The sequence below is a fragment of the Martes martes genome (genome assembly GCF_963455335.1).
Source record: "Martes martes genome assembly, contig: scaffold_95, whole genome shotgun sequence".
Classification (NCBI taxonomy): Eukaryota; Metazoa; Chordata; class Mammalia; order Carnivora; family Mustelidae; genus Martes; species Martes martes.
Genome location: NW_027666503.1, coordinates 118,990 through 128,248, shown reverse-complemented (window position 1 = coordinate 128,248; position 9,259 = coordinate 118,990).

The following is a 9,259-nucleotide window of genomic DNA, read 5'->3' as shown; positions in this document are numbered from 1 at the left end:
ATCATGCATTCTTTCCTAGGAAGAACAGAGCATTCCTGCACATTAGGAAACAGGAACCAAACCCCCTTGCACAACCACTGGGCACTGAGGGTCCAGGCCCCCTAACACAACTTCCTAGCACTGGTATAACATCTGTAGCTGGCACCATGGAGTCTACACATAATCAGGAAATGTTATGGACCACTATACTCCCCTTACTGATTAACTGCCCTAAACCACTTAAAAAAATCCTTGGGCCAGGCAGAAATCTCAGAGTTGGCCTTTGGACAAGAGTCTGCCTTCTCCCCAGGCAGCTGGCCTCCTGAATAAAGTTCATATCCTTTCCAATCAAAACTCATCTCTTGAGTATTGGCTTTTCCATCAATGGGTGGCAGAACCTGGGTTTTGTAAACAAATACACTGAGACCCTGGGAGGTATCATAGGGTTCTTGAAGGTGAGCTAGCCCTTGGAGGATGAACATGTGAAAGCAAGGCCATGCTAAGCAGTTAGCTATGTGTGGCAGAAAATCAAGACACTGTCTACAATCATGTGACTGAAACATCTAGATACAGACACAGAAAATGTCATCTAAGAGGTCTAAGTATTTCAGGAAAGCAGGTCTAAACTACTAGTCAGTTACTTAGTAGGCATAAACTTAGTAAGTTGAAGCACTTATTGGTTTTATCCTGAGGAATTCTTGTCCTCCATTCCAAATATTTTCTTCCAGATAGTCATATCCATGACCAAACACATCTAACCTTTCTGTACACTCCTTCCTCTACCTAGAGAATCGCTTATCTGATTAGTGAGGTTGGAAGGACAAAAGGGTTGCACAGCCTATGCCTTTCTCTTCAAACTTCTTGTAGGAAACTGCCTTTATGGATCATGTGTTTTCCTCTGCCTTTTCCTCAGGGGTGGATCCACAACTCTTCTCTTTTTCTGTGTCTTTCCAGCTCTCAAACTATTCCTATGTTCTTGCTCCATAGAGCTCTGGCCTTTAAGAGACCCCAAAGTATATCCTTCTCCACATCTGGGCCCTGAACCAACAAAAATATAGCAAAAAAATAAGAGGGAAAATGCATTGGCTTCATTCTTCCTAAAGAATCCTTCCTAAAGAATATATTGGAGAATGTGGCTTAAAGTCATTACAAGGCAGGTGGTCTTCCTATTAACAAATCCAAGAATTGGACAGAGTTTTCCATCCATCAATGCTGCAAGGGACAGTCAGAAAGGTCAAGGACTACAATAAATATTTATCTCTTGTCTGATGAATGAGTACAGCATACATGTATTCAGGAAAAGTGGCTTCCTTGCAAGGCTATCCCTGTAGCAGAAGAAAGTACTTCAGGACACCTTTTTTGAGAAAACTTCCTAAAATGAATAATATTCCTTGTTCCAGTTGCACAATCACCAAGCCACTTTCTGTGGAAATGGGTTTCCATGTGTCTCAGGGAGCAGTTTTGATGAATACCCTCTTTTTGCCTTAAAGAGCATGAGTACAGTGGAGACTCATCTTTTGGAAGGGGATTGGAATAAATTTCTAAATTGCAGGAGTAGCATGAAAATCATACGTTGTGAATATATTTCCTGAAATACCTTCAAACAATTAAACGAATGTTCAAAATCCATACACAAACCCACACACAGACTGTAGTCAGGCTATAGATAAAACATGTAAGAGAACAACAGCATCTTTCACATAAGGATATATACATATGTAAGGAGAAACCATAAATGTGTTGAGAATGAAAAATCCAAATTCTCGTGAATGGTTGCCTCTGGATAAGAAAGAGACTACTGCAGCCAGAAAAGTACTTCAAATGAGTTATAACAATATGTGATGTTATTTAATAAGAGGATATAGAAGTGTTATATTATTTTAAGAATTTCTAAAATATTTTATAAGCAATGTTTCTTTATGACCTCCAGTATTGATTTTTAAAACAACTCATACTAATTTAGAAATTACGGGGAAAATAGTGAAATATAGAATGAAATAAATAATTAATCAGCAATCCTACCATTTATCAGTTAAGAAAGAGAGTACCATGGAAACAGGGGCAAGATGGTGGAGGAGTAGGAGACCGAAATATCAGGTCCCAGTTCAGCTAGATAGTTATTAAACCATTCTGAACACCTACAAACTCAACAGGAGATCAAAGAGAAGAAGAGCAGCAAATCTAAGAACAGAAAATGAACCACTTTCCAGGGGGTAGGATGTACAGAGAAGTGAATCCGAAGTAACAGGAAGATAGACCGCAGAGGGAGGGGCCAGCTCCCGGCAAGTGAGAGAGCAGTGGAGCACAAAATCAGAACTTTTAGAAGTCTGTTCCACTAAAGGATGTCACTCAAGAGGCTAAGCAGGGGATGGAGACCTCATGGGGACAGTGTAGTCTCAGGACGTGAAGGCACACAAAAAGACCAGGGGTGTCTGAGGGTGGCAGAGATCCCAGGTATCCAAGCAGGGAAGCTGGCTGCAGAGATGGAGCTGAGGAGTGGGCTCCCACCTCAGGGTTACCTTAAACTGTGATCCAAGGCACCATTGGGCCACTGCTCTTTGAGCAGGGACCCCACAAGTGGCTGATCTGGAGAGATCCCTCTCCTTCCTCCTCTGGGAGGAGCAGTGTGGGAGCACGCTGCAGGAATCTGCTGAGTTTGGAGACTCCAAATGGGGCCATGCGCCAGAGATAGAAATGCTCAATCACAGGCTGGGTGAGCTCAGAGTGCAGTCAGAGACCAGGAAGACAGGAGGGATTGACTGATTTTCTCTGAGGGCACATTGAGGAATGGGGCCCTGAGCTCTCGGCTCCTACAGGGCGGGAGATTAGGAGGCCGCTATTTTCATTCCTGTCCTCCAAAGCTGTATGGAAAGCATTCAGGGAACAAAAGCTACCAAGAACGAACCCAAGCAGATTACTTAGCCTGGCTCCTGGCAAGAGCAGGGCAATTCCACCTAAGGCAAAGACATTTGAGAATCACTGCAACAGGCCCCTTTCCCAGAAGATCAGCAAGAACATCCAGCCAAGACAAAGTTCACAGACAATGAGAACTGTGGAACTCCAGAGCTAGGGGAAAGCAACACATAGATTCATGGCTTCTTTCCCATGACCCTTTAGTCTTTCAAAGTTAAGTTCTTTAAATTTTATTTTTTCTTATTCTATTTTTTTAAATTTTTTCTCTTTCCTACTTCAGTGTTTTTAACTATTTTACCTTATCAATACCATTTCAAATCTTTTTAAAATTTTCATTGTTATAATCATATTTTATCCCTTCACTGTATTTAGCCTTATTTTTTGTATACATATAGGTTCTTTCTTTCTTTAAAATTTTGGGATACAATTTCTTCTAATAGATCAAATATACGCCCTAAATCTCAAAGCTCAAAGCTCATGGCTTTGTTCTGGTCTCTAGCCTGATCATATTCTTTCCCCTTTTCCCCCCTTTTTTCAACCAACTTCTTATCTTATCAGTTCCTTTTAATTTTCATCTTTTTTATTTTATTTTATTTTCAGCATAACAGTATTCATTGTTTTTGCACCACACCCAGTGCTCCATGCAATACGTGCCCTCCCTAATACCCACCATTTTTACATTCATATTCCATCCCTTCATTGTGTTTACCCCTATTTTTGTGTATACACATATATAAACATATATTTTTTTTCTTTCTTTCTTTAAAATTTTGGGAGGTAGTTTCTTCTAAGATACCAAAATACACCCAAAATAAAATGTGTGGCTCTGTTCTATTGACAAGTCTAATATATGTATATTTTCTTTTTTTCCCCTTTTCTTCTCCCCCCGGTTTTGGGTCTCTTCTGATTTGGTTACTGTATATTTTCCTGGGGTTGTTGCTACCCTTTTAGTATTTTGTTCTCTCATTCATCTATTCTTATCTGGATAAAATGACAAGGTAGAAAAACTCACCACAAAAAAGGGGGGGCAGTACCAATGGCTAGGGACTTAATCAATATGGACATTACTAAGATGTCAGAACTAGAGTACAGAATGACGATTATCAAGGTGCTAGCTGGGCTTGAAAAAAAACATGGAAGATATTAGAGAAAAGCCCTTTCTGGAGAAATAAAAGTACTAAAATCTAACCGCATTGAAATAAAAAAAGGATGAGGTGCAATAAAAAATGGAGGCTCTTATTGCTAGGATAAATGAGGCAGAAGAGAATTTGTGATCTAGAAGACCAAATTATAGAGAATAAAAAAGCTGAGCAAAAAAGAGACAAATACTACTGGCCCATGAGGGGAGAATTTGAGAGATAAGCGATACCATAAGAACAAACAATATTGGAATACTTGGGATCCCAGAAGAAGAACAAAGGGGGAGGGAAGAAGGTATATTGGAGCCAATTATAGCAGAGAATTTCCCTAATTTGGAGAAGGGAACAAGCATCAAAGTCCAGGAAGCACAGAGAACCCACCTCAAAATCAATAAAAATAGGTCCACAAACCGTCATCTAATAGTAAAACTTACAAGTCTCAGTGACAAAGAGAAAATCCTGAAAGAGCTCGGGACAAGAGGTCTGTAACATACAATAGTAGAAATATTAGATTGGCAGAAGGCTTATTCACAGAGACTTGGCAGGCCAGAAAGGGCTGGCATGATATATTCAGAGCACTAAATGAGAAAAAGTATGCAGCCAAGAATACTATATCCAGCTAGGCTGTCATTGAAAAAAGGAGATATAAAAAGCTTCTAGGAAAAACAAAAATTAAATGAATGTGCAGACACCAAACCAGCCCTACAGGAGATATTGAAAGGAGTCCTCTAAGCAAAGAGAAAGCCTAAAAGTAACAGACCAGAAAGGAACAGAGACAATATACAGTAACAGTCACCTTACAGGCAATACAATGAAACTAAATTCATATCATTTGATAGTTATCCTGAATTTAAGAGGGCTAAATGCCCCATTCAAAAGACACAGGGTATCAGAATGGATTAAAGATCCAAGACCCATTCATATGCTGTCTATAAGAAACCCATTTTAGATCCAAAGACACCTCCAGATTTAAAGTGAGGGGGTGGAAAACAATTTACCATGCTCATGGCCATCAAAAGAAAGCTGGGGTGGCAATCCTTATAACAGGTAAATAAGATTTTAAGCCAAAGACTATAATAAGAGATTAGGAAGAACACTATATCATACTCAAAGGGTCTGCCCAACAAGAAGATCTAACAATTTTAAATATCTATGCCACTAACATGGAAACATCCAATTATATAAACCAATTAATAACAAAATCAAAGAAATACATTGACAATAATACAATAATAGTAGGGGACTTTAACAACCCCCTCACTGAAATGGACAGATCATCTAAGCAAAAGATCCACAAGGAAATAAAGGCTTTAAATGACACACTGGACCTGATGGACATCACAGATATATTTAGAACATTCCACCCCAAAAGAACAGAATACACATTCTTATCTAGTGCACATGAACCATTTTCCAGAATAGATCACATCCTGGGTCACAAGTCAGGTATCAACCAGTACCAAAAGACTGGGATCATTCCCTGCATATTCTCAGACCACAATGTTCTGAAACTAGAACTCAATCACAAGAGGAAAGTTGAAAAGAACTCAAACACATGAAGGTGAAAGAGCATCCCACGAAGGAATGAATGGGTCAACGAGGAAGTTAAAGAAGAATTTAAGATTTCATAGAAACAAATGAAAATGAAAACACAACTCTTCAAAATCTCTGGGACACAGCAAAGGCAGTCCTGAGAGGAAAGCATATAGCAATACAAGCCTTTCTCAAGAAACAAGAAAGTCTCAAATACACAACGAACCCTACACCTGAAGGAGCTGGAGAAAGAACAGCAAAGAAAGCCTAAACCCAGCAGGATTAGAGAAATAATAAAGATCAGAGCAGAAATCAATGAAACAGAAACCAAAAGAACAGTAGAACAAATCAATGAAACTAGAAGCTGGTTTGTTGAAAGAATTAATAAGATTGATATATCCCAGGCCATACTTATTAAAAAGAAAAGAGAAAAGACCCAAATTAATAAAATCATGAACGAAAGAGGAGAGATCACAATGAACACCAGAAATACAAACAATTATAAGAGCATATTATGAGCAACTATACACTAGCAAAATTGACAATATGGAAGAAATGGATGCAATTCTGTCTCCGGCAGAGACACTTGAGAATCTATACAACAGGCCCCTCGCGCAGAAGATCAACAAGAAATCCAGCGAAGACCAAGTTCACTTACCAAGGAGAACAGCGGAATTCCAGAGAAGGAAAAAGCAAAGCATGGAATTCAAGGCTTTCTCCCCATGATTTTTTAGTCTTGCACTTAGTTAATTTATTTTATTTTTTTTTCTTCTGCTAATTTTTTTTAACTTTTACCCTTCCTCTTTTAAGTTTTTTTAACTAGTGTATCTTAACAATAACTTTCATAAAAAAATAATAATAAACTTTTTTGAACATTCATTATTATAGTGATATTTTCTCCTTCATTGTATTTAACTTTACTTTTTGAATACACATAGGCTTTTTCTTCTAAAAAAATTTGGGGTACAACTTCTTCTAATAGATCAAAATATACCCTAAATCTAGCTCTGGGCTTGTTCTAGTTTCCAGCCCGAGCAAATTCTCTCCATGTTCTTTTTCTTTATTCTCCCAACCAACTTACTTTATCAAGTCCTTTTTTAGAAATTAAAAATTTTTTTTCATATTATACGCATATTCCATCCCTTCATTGTGTTTACCCTTATATATATTTTCATTCTTTAAAATTTTGGGAAGTAGTTTCTTCTAAGAGACCAAAATACTCCCAAAATTAAGTGGGTGACCCTGTTCTAGACACCAGTCTAATATATATATATATATTTTTTCTTTTTTATATTCTTCTTTCTTTGTTTTATTTTTAAATTTTTTTTCTGAACTTCTACTTTTTTTTATTTTCAGCGTAACAGTATTCATTGTTTTTTCACCACACCCAGTGCTCCATCCAATCTGTGCCCTCCCTAATACCCACCACATGGTTCCCCCAACTTCCCACCCCCCGCCCCTTCAAAACCCTCAGGTTGTTTTTCAGAATCCATAGTCTCTCATGGTTCACGTCCTCTTCCAATTTCCCTCAACTCCCTTCTCCTCTCCATCTCCCCATGTCCTCCATGTTATTTGTTATGCTCCACAAATAAGTGAAACCATATGATAATTGACTCTCTCTGCTTGACTTATTTCACTCAGCATAATCTCTTCCAGTCCCGTCCATGTTGCTACAAAAATTGGGTATTCATCCTTTCTGATGGAGGCATAATACTCCATAGTGTATATGGACCACATCTTCCATATCCATTCGTCCATTGAAGGGCATCTTGGTTCTTTCCACAGTTTGCTGCTATAAACATTGGGGTACAGATGGCCCTTCTTTTCACTACATCTGTATCTTTGGGGGAAATACCCAGTAGTGCAATTGCGGGGTCATAGGGAAGCTCTATTTTTTAACTTCTTGAGGAATCTCCACACTGTTCTCCAAAGTGGCTGCACCAACTTGCATTCCCACCAACAGTGTAAGAGGGTTCCCCTTTCTCCACATCCTCTCCAACACACGTTGTTTCCTGTCTTGCTAATTTTGGCCATTCTAACTGGTGTAAGGTGGTATCTCAATGTGGTTTTAATTTGAATCTCCCTGATGGCTAGTGATGATGAACACTTTTTCATGTGTCTGATAGCCATTTGTATGTCTTCATTGGAGAAGTGTCTGTTCATATCTTCTGCCCGTTTTTAAATATGATTATCTCTTTTGTGTGTGCTGAGTTTGAGTTCTTTATAGATCCTGTACATCAACCTTTGGTCTGTTCTGTCATTTGCAAATATCTTCTCCCATTCCGTGGGTTGCCTCTTTGTTTTGTTGACCCTTTCCTTTGTAGTGCAAAAGCTTTTGATCTTGATGAAGTCCCAAAAGTTCATTTTTGCTTTTGTTTCCTTTGCCTTTGAAGACATATCTTGAAAGAAGTTGCTGTGGCTGATATCGAAGAGGTGACTGCCTATGTTCTCCTCTAGCTTTCTGATGGATTCCTGTCTCATGTGGAGGTCTTTTATCCATTTTGAGTTTCTCTTTGTGTATGGTGTAAGAGAATGGTCGAGTTTCATTCTTCTACATAGAGCTGTACAATTTTCCCAGCACCATTTATTGAAGAGACTGTCTTTTTTCCACTGGATATTTTCTCATGTTCTGTCAAAGATTATTTGACTGTAGAGTTGAGGGTCCATATCTGGGCTCTCTACTCTGTTCCACTGGTCTATGTGTCTGTTTTTATGCCAGTACCACGCTGTCTTGGTGATCACAGCTTTGTAGTAAAGCTTGAAATCAGGTAACGTGGTGCCGCCAGTTTTATTTTTGTTTTTCAACATTTCCTTAGCGATTCGGGGTCTCTTCTGATTCCATACAAATTTTAGGATTATTTGCTCCAACTCTTTGAAAAATACCAGTGGAATTTTGATTGGAATGGCATTAAAAGTATAGACTGCTCTAGGCAGTACAGACATTTTGACAATGTTTATTCTTCCAATCAAAGAGCATGGAATGGTCTTCCATCTTTTTGTGTCTTCTTCAATTTCTTTCATGAGTGTTCTGTAGTTCCTCAAGTACAGATCCTTTACCTCTTAGGTTAGGTTTATTCCCAGGTATCTTATGGTTCTTGGTGCTATAGTAAATGGAATCGATTCTCTAATGTCCCTTTCTGTATTTTCATTGTTGGTGTATAAGAAATCCACTGATTTCTATACATTGACTTTGTATCCTGCCACATTACTGAATTGCTGTATGAGTTCCAGTAGTTTGGAGGTGGAGTCTTTTGGGTTTTCCATATAAAGAATCATGTCATCTGCGAAGAGAGAGAGTTTGACTTCTTCATTGCCAATTTGAATACATTTTATTTCTCCTTGTTGTCTGATTGCTGTTGCTAGGACTTCTAATACTATGTTGAACAAGAGTGGTGAAAGTGGGCATCCTTGTCGTGTTCCTGATCTCAACGGGAAGGCTGCGAGCTTTTTCCCATTGAGGATGATATTTGCTGTGGGTCTTTCATAGATAGATTTGATGAAGTTCAGGAATGCTCCCTCTATCCTTATACTTTGAAGCGTTTTAATCAGGAACAGATGCTGTACCTTGTTTAATGCTTTCTGTGCATCAATTGAGAGGATCATGTGGTTCTTCTCTCTTCTCTTATTGATTTGTTCTATCACATTGATTGATTTGCGAATGTTGAACCATCCTTGTAACCCAGGGATGAATCCCA